This window comes from Mus caroli, unplaced genomic scaffold (genome assembly GCF_978045245.1).
Source record: "Mus caroli unplaced genomic scaffold, Mus_caroli_1 scaffold_1, whole genome shotgun sequence".
In the NCBI taxonomy this organism is placed as follows: domain Eukaryota; kingdom Metazoa; phylum Chordata; class Mammalia; order Rodentia; family Muridae; genus Mus; species Mus caroli.
Genome location: NW_028227256.1, coordinates 126,937,492 through 126,955,963, shown reverse-complemented (window position 1 = coordinate 126,955,963; position 18,472 = coordinate 126,937,492). Strand labels below are relative to the sequence as shown.

Genomic DNA, 18,472 nt, shown 5'->3' with positions numbered 1-18,472 from the left:
CTGAAGAATCTTCTCTCACACACACCAGAAGCAGAGCTTCTCTTAAACACACCAGAAGCAGAGTGAGGTCATTCTGCCAGGTGGACATGCCACATATTATTGGGTACTCTAACCATTGCATACCAAACTTGAGCCCAGTGAGAAATAAACTTCAACCCCAACTACTGCACCACACTGCCTCCTTAATTACTGAATTCTTGGTAAATAAAACTCCTAAATGAAAACAGCCTAGATGTTTATCGACTGAAGAATAGATAATGAAATGGCTTTTTATTTACCCAATGGCATAGTGTTCATCTGTTAAGTAAAATAAAAAATTGAAATTTGCAGGAAAATGATTGGCACTAGAAACAATCAACCTGAGGGAAGAATGCAGACCAAGAAAGGCAAACATTGCATTTCTCTTAAATGCCAGTGTTAGCTTCAGTCATGTGTGCTTCATTCAGAAAATCCATAGAAGTTAGGGAAGAAGAGGAGGTTTAAAGGAAGGGAGAGCAGAGTGTTGTAAAGGGATAAACAGGAAACTATAATAGTATTAAGTGGGGGTGGGGGAACTACTATAGGCTGATAGGAAGGCATCTAGACTGTTCCTTGTAGGGGGACCTGACAGATCTGGTAGAGCTTAAAAATCTTCCTCCAGTCTTGACCTTGTCAGCTAGGAGACTTCCTGGATCAGAGAGGGGAGGTGGAACAGCCTGAGACCTTCAGCCTCTAAGCTGGTTATATGGTTTAATTTCTTTTACATCCCTGAATTCCAATGGCCTCCTCCCCTGTAAGAAGGATGACACTATTATGTGACTGTCAGTTTGGGAGCCTTGTCCTTCAGAAACTGTAATGCCCTCTTTTTACACCTTCTCACCTGTCCTGTTGATTCTAAGGTGTGGCTTCAAGACTTCTGTCTGCTCTCTCCTTGTTTCTATGTCTCTCCAGGTTCCAGCCCAATCTCCTGCATTCCAGCCTCAATGCTGGGTATTTCCTCTTAGCCATGCTGCTACTGCATTTTGTAGTTAGCCAGCAGAAAGCCAAGTGGTTATTTCTTCCCTAAATTGCCTCCTGGTTTCACCTTACACATGCCCAAAGTGCAGAGTCACCTTTAAGATGATTTTGCTTCTGTTCAGGTGTCAAAGGCAGTGGACTCCTCCTTCGGAATGTCTCTGGTCTGAGCAAGAGTGGAAACCCAAGGGCTTATAATAATTGTGTTAAGTTTTCTTTTTCAAAGAGTAACAGATTTATTTCCTTAATATAGACTTATTATTTAAAAAACTGAAACGGAGGCGTTTCTGTTCCCTAGTGTTAACCCTCTGACTGCTGTGCCTTTGGAGTTACTCTGTTTCCAGAATCTGTATACAACTTCCAAATTAGCCCTTGCTTCCCCTGTAAGAAACGAAACAGTAGGGAATACTCAATTGTCCTACAAACAAACTTATCCCTGTCCAGCGTACAAATAAATGTGACAGACTGGGCTTATTTTATTTGGCTTTGACAATTATGAGGGGGTCGGTTGTCACCCCTACTCTACTCGTCTGACTGCAGGCCTGGCTACCTCCCCAGTGGTGTACCCCAGATACTTGCTATTTTCCTTGGCCATGTGCTCACGGATACTCCCCCTCATGGTCCTCCCTGCTTCCTCCTCCCTAGTTTCTTCTTCACCATCCTGGTACTCCAAACCCACCTCCATCTAATCCCTCCAGTAAGTGGCTATAGCCAATTTCATTTAATTAACCAATAGTTTTAAATCAAGGGAAAAGGTTTGCAAAACTAAAGCTTATAAACATGAGATGTCACTTGAAGGCATTACACCATAATGCAACAGACCAAATCTCAACTCTCTGAGCAGCCTGCCACATACAGGCTCCTCAAATCGCTTTTTAGTCTGTTGCTCAGCCCTAGAAAGTGCCTGGCTCTCCTGACCATGAGCACATACCTTCTTCTTTCTTTCCACATGCTTTGTACCAGCAAACCAACACTTGTTAGACCAGTTTGGTAGAAATAGTGGGTCTCTAGACTGCTGGATCCACTTTTCTTTCTGAACTTCAGACCATGTAGTTTGCTGTTGATACTAATAGTTTTGATCATATAACTAGAATATAGATTCTTTGAAAGGAAGTATTCCTAAATTCTAAACTTTCTTCAAATGTATAAATACTGAGTTAGTCTTTCTATCTGGGCAAGGACTATGCTTTCTTATTCCTGCAAAATCATAGACTTATATGTCTTTATGTTTCCTAACCTAATTATATAAATGTGTCATTTGGGAATTGGAGATCTCTATAGGGACCAAAAACTGTTATGAGACATTTTCAAGTCAACGTGGAACAAGATGCTGAAGAACACATAGCTAGCTTCCAGAGTACAGAATAAAATCAGTGAATTAAGTGTTCACACCTGAAGGTCCTAGGTCTCCAGACCTCTTTGAGAATTCACTGTGATCTAGGTAGGACAAATCTTTGATAATTGCTCCTTACAAAGAATATGCTGGGAGATAGCTTAGTTGGTAACATGTTTGCTGTTCAAGCATGAGGACCTGAGGTCAACTCCAGGACTCATACAAAAATACGACGTGTCCAATGTGCACCTGTAATCCAAGCATCAGGGAGACAGAGAAAGGTGCCTCGCTGGCCAGCCAGCCTGCCCCAGTCACTGAGCCCCAGGTTCTTCCAGTGAGAGACTTTGTTCAAAGAGAGTGGGCACGTGTTCCTGAGGATGACACCTGAGACTGTCCTGTGTCCTACACACACACACACACACACACACACACACACACACACACACAGAGGCACACACACACACGCACATGTACACACACACACAGGCACAAATTCAGAAGCATACACACAAAAGTCTTAGGTATTTGCATTTTAATATGGGCACGTCTTAATTTTTGTTGAAATAGCTATCTGTCCTCTCATCTGTGAAATGTTGATAGCTTTTCCACTTTATGAAGAAATGGAACTGGAAAATGGTACATGTAGAAAGCAAGTGGAGTATAGAAAATCTGGGCCAGCATGTAAAATAAAATACCCTAAGTTATCAGTTTGAAGGTTCTGGTTTATCTTCTTAGTAATGCTCATATTTTAATGCATGCCTTTTTAAAAAGTAAGTAAATGCATCATGTGATATTTTTTATTCTTTCCCTCCTGGGTATTGTAAATATTTGGGTGGTGGCAAGCATTACTTAAGGGTCCACCCATTAATTCTTAAACTCATTTTTTTGGAAAAAACCTGTTACTGAAAATAAAGTACTTTAGAAATTGAAAGCTGAGACTAATTAGTGTTCCTTAACTGGGTGATAAGATAGTTTTTGGTTTGTTTGTTTTTTGTTTTTCGAGACAGGGTTTCTCTGCATTGCCTTGGCTGTCCTGGAACTCACTCTGTAGACCAGGCTGGTCTGGAACTCAGAAATCCGCCTGCCTCTGACTTCCAAGTGCTGGGATTAAAGGCGTGTGCCACTACTGCCTGGCCAATAAGATAGTTTTGGAGCTCACGGTTCTATGTAGCTATAAAGCTATGATCTTTATTTAACACACATGTAGAGAACTCTTTCAAGGGTTTATGAGTGCTCCCTATCCGGTTTTGACTCAGCTAACTACTACAGGGCAGAAAAAAGTAGTGAATGAGGTCACAGAGAGCTCTCAGGGAATAAATGAAGGTCCAGGTGACACCACTTCTCTCATTGCTGGGCCCTGACATGCTAGTGGCACCTAAGGAAGGAAGGGTCAAGTTTTTAACAACTATGAGAAGAAACACACTTGATAGTTTTAAAACATTTTACCTTTGTGAGACTCCTTTAGAAGGTACACCCTCAGACCCCATTTCCGCTGGACTAAAGTCACAGCAGCCCCACTGGACAACTGGGTTCCCTGGGTGAAACTAGAGGCCTGGTGCCCGCCCTCATTAATGAGGGCACGCCCTCTTGCACGCGAGCTGCCTCACCTAGGTTGAAGAGAGCCCTGCCCCGCCCCGCAACAGCTGCTCAATTAACCGCAGCTCAAAACAGCTCCAGCCAAATCCTGGCATGGTCTCTTCCACCTGGGGCTATGATCCCTGCGCAGGCGCCGGGCACTTGGTCATCACCACCACCTCCACTGCTGCTGCTGCTGTCACTATCACTGGTGCTGCTGTTCCAAACTGTGTGTGGTGAGTGGCCATGTGCCAGGTGCTAGTTGCAACCGCCATCTGGCTGCCCGCCAGGAGGGCGCATGCTCAGCAGGCATTGTTTCCCAGTAACTGGGGGCTCTGCTGCTGGGTGCAGGCTGCCAGCAGGAGGGATGGGGGTGGAATGCTGGGCTATCTGGGCTGTGACTGGATCCCCTCCGCGATCAGAGACTGTGGCAACACCAAAAGGGAGGGTTGAGTGCGAATCTCCAACCCTGATCCTGGTTCTTTTATTCTTATGGTGGAAGCTAGATGGCTGGCCACCTGCTCAGATGAGTGACCAGTCAGGAGCAGTTATCAGGTGTCCTATCTCGAGCCTTGCTAGCTGCAGTGTTGGTGTGGATATTAAGTAGATTCTGAACGACTCAAAGCAGGTGGGAATTTACTCCCCACTTAGTTTTTGTTTTGTGTTCACGGGAGTCCAGGCATTGCAAGTTCCTGAGGGGCAAGTTCAGTCCTGGCAGGAAGGTAAGAGCCATTGCTACTTCTCTTGTTCCAGGTCTGGGGAAAGAAAGCCCCTTGCCAACTTCAGTTTTACACCTGCTCTTATCTTCCTAGGAGACTGCGGCCCACCTCCAGACATTCCTAATGCCAGGCCAATCTTGGGCAGACACTCCAAGTTTGCTGAGCAAAGCAAAGTGAAATACTCATGTAATAATGGCTTTAAACAAATTCCAGACAAGTCAAACATAGTGGTCTGTCTTGAAAATGGCCAATGGTCGAGCCACGAAACATTCTGTGAGAGTAAGTTCTTCATTTCTTTTTCTGAAAAGTTTTGGGAATGTGGATCTCGTTGAGGTTATTTTTATGCCTCTTTGGAGTGACTGGTAATTGATAGTTTTCTAGCATTATTAAACCCCAGGGTATACCTGTTGGCAGTTTACACTAATAGCTAATAGAAGGCAGTACTTCCTATGGCAAGTCCTGCTTCTTCGTTAAGAGTTTTTCTTTCTATTGTACAAGCTAATATAGAAAATTATATGATAGGTACTGTTTAGGGAGTAAATTATATGTGAATATATTTGGCAATTACCCTGAGACACACACCCTGGTGATCTGTCTTCTTCAACTTTATTTTGTTAAATAATGGATACAACTCTTGGGAGACATTTTAAGGTCTTATTTCAAAAAAAAAAAAAAAATCTGTTGTACATATAGCCCTATGTTGTCTTTAAGATACAGTTTTAGGTTGTTCTGGCATATCATCTGAACATTATACTAGATGGTATGTGTACCGACCAGGGTTCTCTATGAAACCCATGGCTTTGTTCTTTTCTTATAAACCTCTAAAGCATGTAGGTCTACTAACTACTGTTGGCAGTTAGAACACATTAGCCAGAGAGAGAGGACGGCTCTCCAGGCTTAAGGCATTACTGTCTGCTCTTTATGCTTTATATACATTGTGCACCACGGCTATGCTAATTTTCTTTATAAAAAAAATCAACATTAGGTTACTATATGTTGCTCAGTCTGGCCTCAACTCCTGGGTTCAAAATCCTCCTACCTCAGCCTCTCAAGTAACTTATAAGCCATGATACTTGCTTTTCTTTTCTTCACTCTTTTTTTTTTTTTTTCAAGACAGGGTTTCTCTGTATAGCCCTGGCTGTCCTGTAATTCACTTTGTAGACCAGGCTGGCCTGGAACTCAGAAATCTGCCTGCCTCTGCCTCCTGAGTGCTGGGATTAAAGGCCTGCGCCACCACGCCTGGCTGTTGCTTTCCTTCCCTTTTCTTTTCGTTTCTTTTCTTTTCTTTTCTTTTCTTTTCTCTCTTCCTTCCTTCCTTCCTTTCTTTCTTTCTACAAATTATTATAATTTTGTTGGATATTATTATTTCTAACAAAAATAACAATTATAGTATGATAAACACATGAGCTGGCAACACACAGACTTATCAAATGCTAACTATTCCATGTGATTGTACTATACTCCTCATGATTTTCATGTACTATGGTTGCTACCGCCAGCACCAGGGCAAACTTGTTAGCAAGGAGTTACTTTACATTAGGATGGCCGTGATGTTGCTAGGCAACAGGAATATTTCAGTTCCATTGCATTCCTGCAGTCCCCACATTTGTCTATGTGGCCCATCATGGGTCAGAATATTGCTATATAGTGAATGACTACACAAAAGTAATGTAAAGATAAAAGCAAGACTTGATTGCTGCCTTTGAATGCTCTGAATCAGGGGACTCTGTAGTAAATTCAGAATCATTCAAAATTAATTTTTGAAAACACATTAGAACCTGACTTCTCATTTGCATTTTCAGCCCTCATACAAGGCAAAAAATATTCCCTAAGCTCTCACCACATGTATGAAGAGTTTGTAAAGCTTCCACAGTATTGCTTCATCTAATCCTTCAAGCAACCGCATGAGTTATGTAAGCAGGGACTCTTCTCTCAACTTCAGAGTTAAAGAACCCTTCTACCAGAAGATGGATAATGTAGGCCAGACCTGTACCTCTTAAGCCAAAGAGACTGGCTCCAAGCTTGGCCACTGAGCTAATGAGTCCCCCTTTCTTGCTGTACTCCTTGCCCCTCTAGAGCTCATTTGCTCAGCTGTTCACACGTGACGTATACTTTATGTACATAGCTGGTTCATCTGATTCTTTTTACCAGGGGCAGTGTGAGGTTCAATGAGTAAGTGTGTAAAAAACATTTACAAGTATTCAGTAAATTCTATTGTTATTGGAACTGGTGTGTGAAAACTTCACAGACTCCTAGTAATTGAAAAATGAAGGTATGAATGTGTTACACTTGATGAACTACGAATAATACCACAGTCATATTCATTCAAAAATTAATATATAAAGACATGCAAAAAAAATAGTTGATGGGAAAGGGGTAGATTACTGTTGCGCCCACCTTGGCCCGCAAGGAAGACACAACACAGTCGGATTCTTCTCAACAGCCTTTATTGCTGGAACGCCTTGATGCTGCTACGGGGACCCTGGGAACTCAGGGAGGTCTGCTTATATGCACCCCAGCACAGGGAAAGTCTTCGTGTCCTCCTGGAATAGGTTGAACTGCTGTCACCTAATTAGCATGTACCTGCTTGGGAGGGGTTGGCACCAGACTCGGGCTTATGCCTGAGCAGTGGTGTTGTTTATGACAATGGCACGCCGGAAACCGGTGCCATCTTAGAGTTGGCTTCCTACATCTCCCCCTTTTTTGTTTAATAATATGATGCTGGACTAGGTCTGGGCAAATCTGTCCATCAGCCATGGCTCCTGTCTTAGGTCGATGCTCTAGTGTCACAGCCTTACCCGTCATAGGGTTGCCCTATCGCCTCCAGGCCTCGTGTCTTTGGTTGGTCTGTGCACAAGGAAAGTTGCCCATCTGTGGATACCGTGGATCTCTGTGAGTACAACTGCCAATTGATCTAGAGCGAACTCTTAATTTTTCAAAGAGGCCAGCCAAATATTGGGAGATGTGTCATCTTCGATGGTAATCATGACCTGTATCTGGCATGATCTCTCTTAAGGCGACATACGAGTCAAAGGCAGAAACCACATCCCAGGAGGACCACCAATCCCCAGGCTAACATGCCAGCCCACTCCTTAAAAAAGGAAAAAGGCATTGGTGATCCAAGCGGTGAAGTCTCCGAGGGTGACGGAGTCCATTCTAGTGCTATTAAGAGCAGCTATTTGCAACAGCAGTTGGTGTGATAGTTGTTCAGCTTTCAGGGATCAGGTAATTTGAAATTTCTCAGCTCTGTCGAGAAGACTGTGAAAAGTTAGCTTACAGAGGGGTAATACACAAACCTCTAAGGGAGGAAACACAAGATAGCTGGATCATAAGATATAAATCCTCAACCTGTCCCTGAACCAAGTCTATCCTTTGATTGGCTAACAGAATGCTAGATGCCAAATGCATATTCCTAATAGGATCAAGCCAATTAGCTACTGTGGCTCTGTGTAGCCAAAAACAGGGCAGGGAGGAATTTACAACAGAGAAACACAAAGTATGCAATAAGGATAAATTAGTGGCCCTTCCCCATTGGGTACTAGGCAGGGAACATCTTGCAAACAGGAAGTGGAAAAGAAGGTTAGCAAAACAGTGGATTTACTATGAACTGGCATAGGTACTGGCCAGGATCTGGCTACAGCCCGTAAATTGAGCGAATCAACCCGGGTTACCATTCCCAGCATCATCAGTATCCATAGTTTCATGTTCGGGGGGGACAGAAGTTGTAGGCAGCTTTCGTGTCAATCTCTCTGGTACCCAGATTGGATTTTCTTGTTCCTGGAGAAAAACACAAACAGACCCTCTCATCCACTTCAACACCATCAACACCGATGGGCAATGATTTCCACACCCTTATGGCAATCTGATTCACCTGCTCACACACCTGCATTGGATATCCTGTCTGTTGTTGTGCAAAGTGACCTTGGCCAAGCAGCATATCCCTATCCCATGCTGGATTTCCTGCAGCAGCATTAGCTGCTGCCTCTTCATTTGCAAATTCAATAAGGAAGGCTTTCCAATCTAAATACTGCCCAGGTGAAAGGCATGCCTTCACCAAGACTGCCCAATCGGATGGCGTCATGCAGTGTCTATTCAAGGCCTCTACTTGAGCCACAGTATAGGAGGCAGTTAGGCCATATGTCCGCATGGACTCAGCCAAATTCCTGATTACTTTGAAATCTAGAGGCTCATGATATCTCTGCCCTGCTTGGTAGGTGAAAATAGGACAACCCAGCAAGGAGAATCTAACCTCTCTCCAAACCTCTGGACAGAAGGTCTACCTATAGGCAACTGCCGAGGAGGCATAGGGAGGGGGCGTGGAAGCTAATTCATCTTCCTCCTCCACCTTGGTTCTTTTGTTTTGTCTTTTCTGTCCACCTGATAACACTGTGTCTTCTTTCTTTTTCTTTTTTCTTTTTAAGCCAATCTCCTCTTCCTACATACTCTGTTGTTGCTCTGTAAGGATTTTCTGACCTGTCTTGACTGCCTCTCGATGACAATTCAAACAGTAACAGAGTCCATATATCAGAACAAACAAGACCAAAACTATCAGACCTACCCACAAAGGGTCAATAGGAGAAAAAAAGCATAACTACACAGCGAGGATCTATTGATCACTACACTGAAGTTATCATAGTCCCTTAACTTGTCCCAAAGCCAGGAACCTTAACTTGTCCCAAAGCCAGGAACCTTAACTTGTCCCAAAGCTGGGAAACTTAACTTGTTCCAAAGGTAGAAACCTTAACTTGTCCCAAAACCGGGAACCTTAACTTGTCCCAAAGCCGGGAACCTTATCGTCTCAATCTGAGAACTTAAATTGTCCCACTTACCCGGGAACCTTATCGTCCCAATATCCTGGGAACTTACCAGCGCTGCCATTCCATGGCTGAAGAGTTCTGAATCCACGAGATCATCCTCGGGTCCCTGTACGGGCCACCAGATGTTTTGCCCACCTCGGCTGGCAAGGAAGACACAACAGGGTTAGATTCTTCTCAACAGCCTTTATTGCAGGAACGCCTCAATGCTGCTACGGGGACCCCGGGCACCCAGGGAGGTCTGCATATATGCACCCCAGCACAGGGAAAGGCTTTGTGTCCTCCTGGAATAGGTTGAACCGCTGTCACCTATTTAGCATGTACCCGCTCAGGAGGGGTTGGCACCAGACTGGGGCTTATGCCTGCGCAGTGGTGTTGTTTACGACAAAGGCACACCAGAAACTGGCGCCATCTTAGAGATGGCTTCCTACAAATTACTACTAGCTATTAGATTGCACAGATTATAAAGTAAGTTCACATTCCTGTTTCTCTATTGCCATGTTAACTCTTTTAGAATTATGTGATGCTCCAGAAAGACTGAGTTTTGCATCCCTCAAAAAAGAGTACCTCAATATGAATTTTTTTCCCAGTTGGTACTATTGTGGAATATGAGTGTCGGCCAGGATTTCGAAAACAACCTCAACTCCCAGGAAAATCAACTTGCCTTGAGGATTTAGTATGGTCTCCAGTTGCTCAGTTTTGTAAAAATGAGTATGATTTAAGAAGTAATTCCAGTCATCTGTATTTGGGGCGATACCATGTCTGCAAAAAAATATGTATAATGTTTCTTCAAAGATTCATGAGCTATTTTTTAATTAGACAAATATTTACATAGTAGGAGTTCATACTGACAGAGCTCATGTTTACTAAATTTAAGGTTACCTAAAATGATGACATACTCCAAGTACCTTGCTTTTTTGAGGCAATAAAACAGGAATGTAAAATTAAAGAAATATAAAGGTTAGAAATTATCAGTGGCTCAGAGGATGAATTTGTGTATATGTGCCTGATATTCAGTATTTTTTCCTGCTGTTCTTAGATTTAATTAACAAGTAAAAATCATGTAAATCAAAGAACACATTATTTTGTAATAAATTTCCATTTGTTACCTGTGTGTGTATGTTTTCCATGCATGCATGTCTGTGCATGCATGAGTAGACGTGCCTTATGTTGAGACTATTATAGGATATTCCTAGGTGCCAGACCATAGGTGCCTCTGGTCTGGAACTTCAACTCATTGAGTATACTAACTGTCCTCTTCCTACCTTCCCACCCCCCACCACTTCCAAGTATCTGTCTCCCACATTGTAATCATTGGGAGTGTAGGTGTGCCACTCTGCCCAGCTGTCTAATGGAGTCTGGTGACTCAAACTCTGGTTTTCACACCTGCAATAAACAAGCCTCTTATTAACTGAGATGTTTCCCCAGGTCCTTACTATTACTTGTGTGTTTGTGTTCCTGTGTGTGCATGCAGTTGTGGACCCATGCATATGAATGAAGGCCAAAGGACAACCTTGGGTATTGTTCTTCAGGCTCTGTTCACCTTATATATGGATAGTATCTGTCCTTGACCTGGGGCTTCCCAAGGAGGTTCCACAGGCTGGCCAGTGAGTCCCAGGACTCTGCATGCCTCTGCCCACCCAGTTCTGGGATGAGAAGTGCTTATTATCCTGCTTGACTTTTTTTCTGTGGGTCCTGGGGATGAAAGTCAGGTCCCTGCCCTTACATGGAAAGCACTTTACCAACCCAGCTTTCGCTATCTCCCTCCCCATTTAAATCTTTATCTATGTTAAAATAAAAGTGATGTGTTTCATCACTGTAATTTCATACATCCATGTCACTTGGGTCTCCCTCATTCTCCTCTCCTCTGCCCTACCCATCACATTCCTGCTGATCCCAGTCCCAGGTTTTTCTTGCCTTCTGCTCTCATGTTACACGTAGACCATTATGTTTCCTCCTTTCCTCTCCCCTTAAGACCTCTTTCTTCTCCATCCACTTTCAGCATAATGTATGGATACCTGTATATGTATAATTACTGCCATAATCCCTTTTAACATTCAGTATGGTTAGAGAGTTGTTTTTTCGATAATTCTTTTTTAGAAAAATCATGCCCTAATCCTAAAGATCTGAATAATGGTCACATCAACATACCAACTGGCATATTATTCGGTTCAGAAATAAACTTCTCATGCAACCCAGGGTAAGTTTCATCACTCTAAGACTCTACAATCAAATAATGAACTAAAGAAATCAGAAGTTCAGGGAACACTGATAGATTTGTGGCCTGTAGTCACTGGTGGATAGCACTAAAACAGTCCCTCATAGTGAGAGTGAGGGTGAGTGTGAGCTATGCACAGTAGTGCACATGTGTGTAAATGCCAAAATGAAAGCTATTTTCTATAGTATACTGAAGGAAAAAGGAAAAACTGTTCCCCAAAGAACCTTTGTCATGAGCTCTTTGTGATAATATGTTACAAGGAAACTTAGTAGTTTCAAGTAAACTTAGTAATGTAGACCGGGGTAAAGTTTTTATACTTCTAATTTCTCTAGATTTTTAGATTCCAATACATATGCAGTTCTAAATGTGATAAGTGTAGCTACTACTGAAATATATGTCCATGATACAAAAATAACAATCCCTAAAGTGTTAGAAATCAAAGTAATTTTTAACTGGTATAAATATTAATTTGCATCTTAGTTTTAATAAATGCAAATTAACTGTTACACCACAGCCTAAGAAAAAAGACTAGTGTGGAAATGCCCTCCTATCAGAAAGTTTTCTTAGGGCTTCATTTGGGCTTCATGTAGAACAAGGAAGTTCTTTAAGTGTCATCAGTGACTCATCCAGTTTGTTCCTATCTATGTTCTGAGTTGTCACCACCCCTCCCTCCTTCGGACAGAGAAATAGGGCTACGTGGATCTAGTGGATTCATTCATAAGTGGAAAGTTCTCAAAATGTTTTCCTAAAAGCCAAGGAAAGCAAGATCCCTTCCTTTTAGAACTTGGAGTGAAAGATCTCATCACACATGATTTTAGAAGAGTTTTGTCATATATGTATTTTTAATGCTGCAAGCAAAAGAAGCATTTTGCATGTCTAGAAGTCTTGCCATTTCAGTATCATCTCTGTGAGCTAAATTTTTTACCTGTTTAAATTTCCATCTAGATGGTTATCAAAACTGTCATTTTGTCTCTATTTTCTGGTGGAGTAAATCTTTTAACATGTAGTTCTGGAGAATTTAAAAGACAAGACTTCTGTCTGTGAATATTAACAGCCTTTCTTCCCTCTCCTTTAGGTACAGGCTAGTCGGTGTCTCCTCTACTTTCTGTTCTGTTACAGGAAATACTGTTGACTGGGATGATGAATTTCCAGTGTGCACAGGTATGTCTCCTTTTTAAAGTACTCAAGTTGTGGGGCCACAGAATCAACAAAATTAACTCCTTCTCATTTAAGAACTATCCACATCTATATTTGTGTTGTCCCTACTTTTCAACTGTGTCTCTACTAATGACAAACTTCTTAATTTATCAGCTGTGGGAGGAATCTTAAAAGTGGCTCTAAGCAGTAATATTCTTAATTATAGCATAATTTAATTAAGAATTAAGAAGTGTAATTATATTGTTTTCTTGATTAGCTTAATGGTGCTAAAAACCATGCAACCCACTGATCTTGCTGTTAGCATAACTGTCAGAAATTACAGCATAACCATTATAACCTGTCTTGGACTTTATTTATATTTTTAATTTAGCTTATAATAAGTTCCTGTACCTCCTAAAACACCTTACCCTGGAGGTAAAAAAGGAGACCTGTGCCACGCCCTACAGGTTGACAACCACTGTAATAGGCACTGTCAGTATCCACTTTTCAGAAAGGCTGAACTCAGAAAGATGATTGATTTTAATTGTCTTAATTTTTTTAAAACATTTTTAGTGTTATTTATAAAAAAATACAATATCAGTTTTTCTTCATTAAAAAGAAAGTACTTTGATTCTTTTTAAGAAATATATTGTCCAGACCCACCAAAAATCAACAATGGAGTAATGCGAGGGGAAAGCGACTTTTATACATATAGCCAGGTGGTCACCTATTCATGTGACAAAGGCTTCATCCTGGTTGGAAATGCTAGCATTTATTGTACTGTGAGCAAGTCTGATGTAGGACAATGGAGCAGTCCACCACCCCAGTGCATAGGTAATCTCTTATATTCTTCTTTGTGTACACATAATCTCATCTCTATGTATTTATGCATACTGTACTGTTTGGATGGTTTTTAAGACAAGTACAATCATGGGTTAAATGAAAAAAATTCCTGGTTAAAAAAAATAGCAATGTAAACTGGACAGTTGTGGTACAGGCCTTTCATCCCAGTACTCAGGAGGCAGAGGTGAGTTTAAGTTCTATCAAGTAAATTCCAGGATAACCTCGGAAACACAAAGAAGCCCTGTCTCAACAAACAAACAAAAAGATAGCATTGTGTCTTTCCTCAAAATGAATATCAGTATTCAGTACTATGTACTCTCTGAGACTAACATGTAGCACATTATTAATAGCGCTGACACCCTGAGTAGGATGGGGGGGACACAGTGGGGCAGTTGTCCCATTTTTGGTAATCTTCTCACTGTCTGTAGCAGAGCTTTAAGGTAAAAGACCACCTAGAGCACAGGGTCCATCACTTCAGGTTGCCTCACCCCAGCAGCTGAGACCAGAAGCCAAGTCATCTTCCCCACCAAGCCCAGGAAGATTAGGGATGCATGGAAGGTTCTGGCAGAGCAGTTGATAGCTGTAGGAGGGAGTTGGAGTGAAGCCCCAGGACTGGCCTGTTGTCCTAGGACCTGTGTGCTGCTGTCCTTCCTTATCACACTATCTACAGTGATATTGAGCCAGAACCAGAGTACAAACATATTTGGTGCTCAATCTGAACTTGGTATATAGAAAACTGAATTACTTTAGATGTGCCCAAGGCACTGTGCAAAGATGGGTTCTTCTTTATTGAATAATCAATGCCAGAACCCTTAGACACCTGACCTTAGAATGACCACCTGCTTCTGGTCCTTTGTTGAGTAGATTAATATTAGTATCAACAAAATGCACAGAAAGAACAAGAAAGAACGAGACCGATCTGCAGTCACCAGTGGAGAATTCCACATACCTATTACCATAGCTAAAAGGAAAAACAAAAGAAAAAGGGAAAAAAAAACTTTATTAAGATTGGAATAGTGTGATAACCAGTGGTTAGGGTTAAGCAGAATTTCAGAGGAGAGCTGAACCCATCATGACACGTGGTCCTTTTCAAGTCACATATACCACATGGCCCAAAAGTCACTGCTGTCCTCCCACCTTGGTGGTGTTTCTTCACCGCATCCTTCCTGACTACCCTGGAATTTAGAACAGTCATCAGTAACAAAAAGGGAAATCATGAGAAAATTAAAGCTCAGTGGGAGCATGCAAGTCCTTTGGATTTAAAACAAGAATTTAGGGGAACAAAGAATCATTTTTAAAGCCTTATGAGTTTGGGGCAGGAATTTTGAATTTTTCATCATAAGTAGACTGTCATAGACCTTTTTTTGTTCAAGAAAAGGCATTAAATAATATGTGTACCATTTTATAGAAACTTAGAACAAAGTGTCTGGTGTATGGAGGGGGCATTATTAGTGGATATAACCTGTTGTCACTTCAGGGACAGTCCAGGTAAAAAGTGACTTACCTAAACCATTCACCACAGTGGATGTCAAGCAATCTACACTGGGATTTATTTTTTATTGTTGTTAGTGTATTAAAACTGGCACGGATTTACATAACTTAATTGGGGTAATATGATGTTTCAGAGGGAACATACAAAGTGCAATGACTTAATTTGCTTGTGTGTTTGTATCCTTGGTGTTGGGATGAAGAAGACAAATCTTAGAAGGATCAAAGACTCTGTGAAGTTCAATCCTACTCAGGGCTGCCAGAAAGCAGTTAGTAAAACCATGCCAAAGGCAGCTGGCAAGGAGTAAGCCTTCAGATTCACTAGGTCATCCTGAAGAAAAGGGACAAAGTAACTGCTGTCATACTCATATAAAACCATGCTTTGGTGTAAGTGGAAGAGACAGTTTTTAAAGAGAAAATTGAGAGATGTGTCACATAATGGGATGTTATTCTAACTTTTTTCTTTACATAGAAAAAAACTAATATGTGCCAATTGTATTACAAATAATGAAATGTTATATTAGTATAAGTCTAGTTTAGTCACATATGGATATGATGTAGCCTCTACTTTCATCTTATATATATATGTGTATATATATATATATGTATGTATGTATATATATATGTATATATATATGATTTTAATAGTTGTATAAAATCTAAGATCTACTAATGAGAGAAAACATGCAATATTCATCTTTCAGAGACTGATTTATTTTACCTAGTATAATAGTTTTCAGTTGAGAAATTAGAAATGAGACTGAGGGAATGGACAAGAATAATGGGAGAGAGGAGAAGTTAATATTGTCAGAAAACATTGTATATTTATAGGACATATCTCTATGAAACTCATTGCTGTGTACAGTTAATATGCATGGATTAAAAAACAATATAGCAGATGAAGGGTATAATAAGGGCTGGATTTCTAAAAGTCCTCTCTAGGTGTTTATGGCAAGAGAAAGAACAGTCATTGAGCAAGTAATGACTAGGGAAGCTTTATATGGTCAGCAAGATTTAGGTAATTGTTAACTTTATATTGTTTTCTTTATAGAGAAATCCAAGGTCCCGATTACGAAACCAAAACTTATTATTCCAAGTACAAGAATCCCCTCAACGCCTCAGGAACCCACCATAGTCAATGTTCCAAATACAAGAGTCCTACCGACGCCTCAGAAACCTTCCACAGTTAAAGTTCCAGGTACAAGAGTCCCAGCAATGCCTCAGAAACCCACCAGAGTTCATGTTCTAAGTACCAGAGTGCCACCAATGTCTCAGAAACCCAGCATGGTTAATGTTCCTGATACAAGAGTCTCACCAAAACCTCAGAAACCTACAAAAGCAAATATTCCATCTACAGCAGCCCCACCAACACCTCAGAAAACCAACACAGCAGATGTCCCAGCCTCAGAAATCCCACTAACACCTCAGAAAGCCAACACAGCAGATGTCCTACCTACAGAAATCCCACCAACACCTCAGAAAATGAACACAGCAGATGTCCTACCTACAGAAACCCCAACACCTCAGAAAGCCAACACAGCACGTTTCAGCTACAGAAATCCCACCAGCACTTCAGAACAACCTAGCAATTGTCCTAGCTACAGAAGCTTCACCAACACCAAAGAAAGCCATCACAGATGTCCCAGCTACAGAAAGCCCACAAACACCTCAGAAAACTAACATAGCAATTGTCCTAGCTACAGTAGAAGCCTCACCAATACCTCAGAAAACCAACACAGCAAAAAGTTCAGCCACACATTCAGAAACAGCTCAGATTTCCCTCATATCAACTACTGAATCTGCACAATAACCCAGCATCCCACCATAGTTAATTCTTCTGCTGTACAAACTGCACAAACAGCCCAGACATTTGCCACAGCAAAACCTTCATTGACACAGAATTGGCCAGCTACACAAAGGCCCACCATTTCACACTTCTCAATGACCAAGGGTCTCCATACTGTTACACAAAGATTCACTTCTGCTCATATTACAGCAACAGAGTATGAACCTGTTACTAAAGACAAAGGAGAGTCTAACTCAGGTCAGTGGATTTTGTTCAGATTTCCTGTGGGCAGGTCTAATGTTGTGATAATGGAAACATAACTAAGACTACAGGGTCCAACAGTCTCCAGGCGTTCCATAGACATGCACAATATGGCAAAGAAATGGAGAGTCTCATTAATATCTGCAGAAAGGGACTTCAGTTTCTGACAGTTTTTTGTTTTGGGCTTTTTCTTGTTTTTAAGATAATCTCATTATATATCCCAGGCTGGTCTTGACCTCTCAATACCCACTGCCCCAGTTTCCCCAGTGCTAGGAATACATGCCTGTTCTCTATACTTGGGTTCATAGTTTTTGATCATAGATTATATTGCCATTTGTTTTTTATTTAAGCTTTTTAAACTTATCTCTTGTCCTCAAGTCATCTAAAAAATGCATGTGATATTTGTTTTGGTGTTCTAGAGCTGTCATGGCTTATGTTGACCTTGGTAGCTCTATCCAGCAGAACTTATTATGTTTATGTTGCTGGAGTAAATAATGTGTGGTTGTGTTCAAATATCTATATCTATCTATTTATCTATATCATGTATATATATATATATATATGAATAAATTAGTGTTTTTTAATTTGTGAAAGTTTGATCTTATGTATAGCTGTTAATATATACATATATATTAAGTTGTCGGCAAATTAATGAAAAGTTAAAATGTTGAGTTTTATAATTCTTTTCTCCCCCTCTCCTCTTATTTGTTAGGTGGCGACCATTTTATATATGGTAAGTTTAACTCACAGGGAGTTAGAAGAAATTGCCATCACTGTGGAAAGCATAGTTCATATATCTGGAAGAGAATCTTATAACTTTCTCAGGAAAACAATCAAAATGCAGTGTTTCTGGGTACCTAAGGGAAAATGGGTAAATCCCTTTAATCGGCTTGTTTTGTGGACACCTTTAGGCATCCAGTATGCTCCTTCCTATTCTCAACCCTGTTTCTGTTCTCAGGTAGTCTTAGGACAGCTTCAGGCCATTTGGCCAATCAGTCAAGTAGCATTGAGTGCCCATTGTGTCAGTTGCTCATTTTAGGGACAAAAGAATAAGAGAAACAGAGGTCAACTTGGTTCTTGTCTAAAGAGCTTTATAATTAACCAACTCATTGACCAGTTTTATGTCTCTGTCATAGGCCAAGTGCCAGCAAGAGTCCCAGTTTTAGATATATTTTTCCTTCAACTCTAGTAACAGTTTTAAGCAGAGTTCTGTTAAAATGTATTCTCTACATGCTAATATGGTTGTCAAGGGTAAAACATATCTTGTGTTGTGAATCCTTTTAGCATTTGGTCAGTATTTTTCTT

The 18,472-nt window shown here is 41.0% G+C and overlaps 1 pseudogene across 1 annotated transcript; it reads left to right on the top strand.

Annotated features, from left to right (window-relative positions):
• Positions 1 to 3,947: 3,947 nt before the first annotated feature.
• Positions 3,948 to 18,206, top strand: LOC110296034 (complement decay-accelerating factor, GPI-anchored-like; annotated as a pseudogene). The gene is made up of 9 exons (XR_015044844.1): positions 3,948 to 4,137; positions 4,714 to 4,899; positions 9,949 to 10,159; positions 11,535 to 11,634; positions 12,728 to 12,813; positions 13,432 to 13,623; positions 16,172 to 16,318; positions 17,117 to 17,164; positions 17,880 to 18,206. The product of XR_015044844.1 is annotated as a complement decay-accelerating factor, GPI-anchored-like (transcript).
• Positions 18,207 to 18,472: the final 266 nt, after the last annotated feature.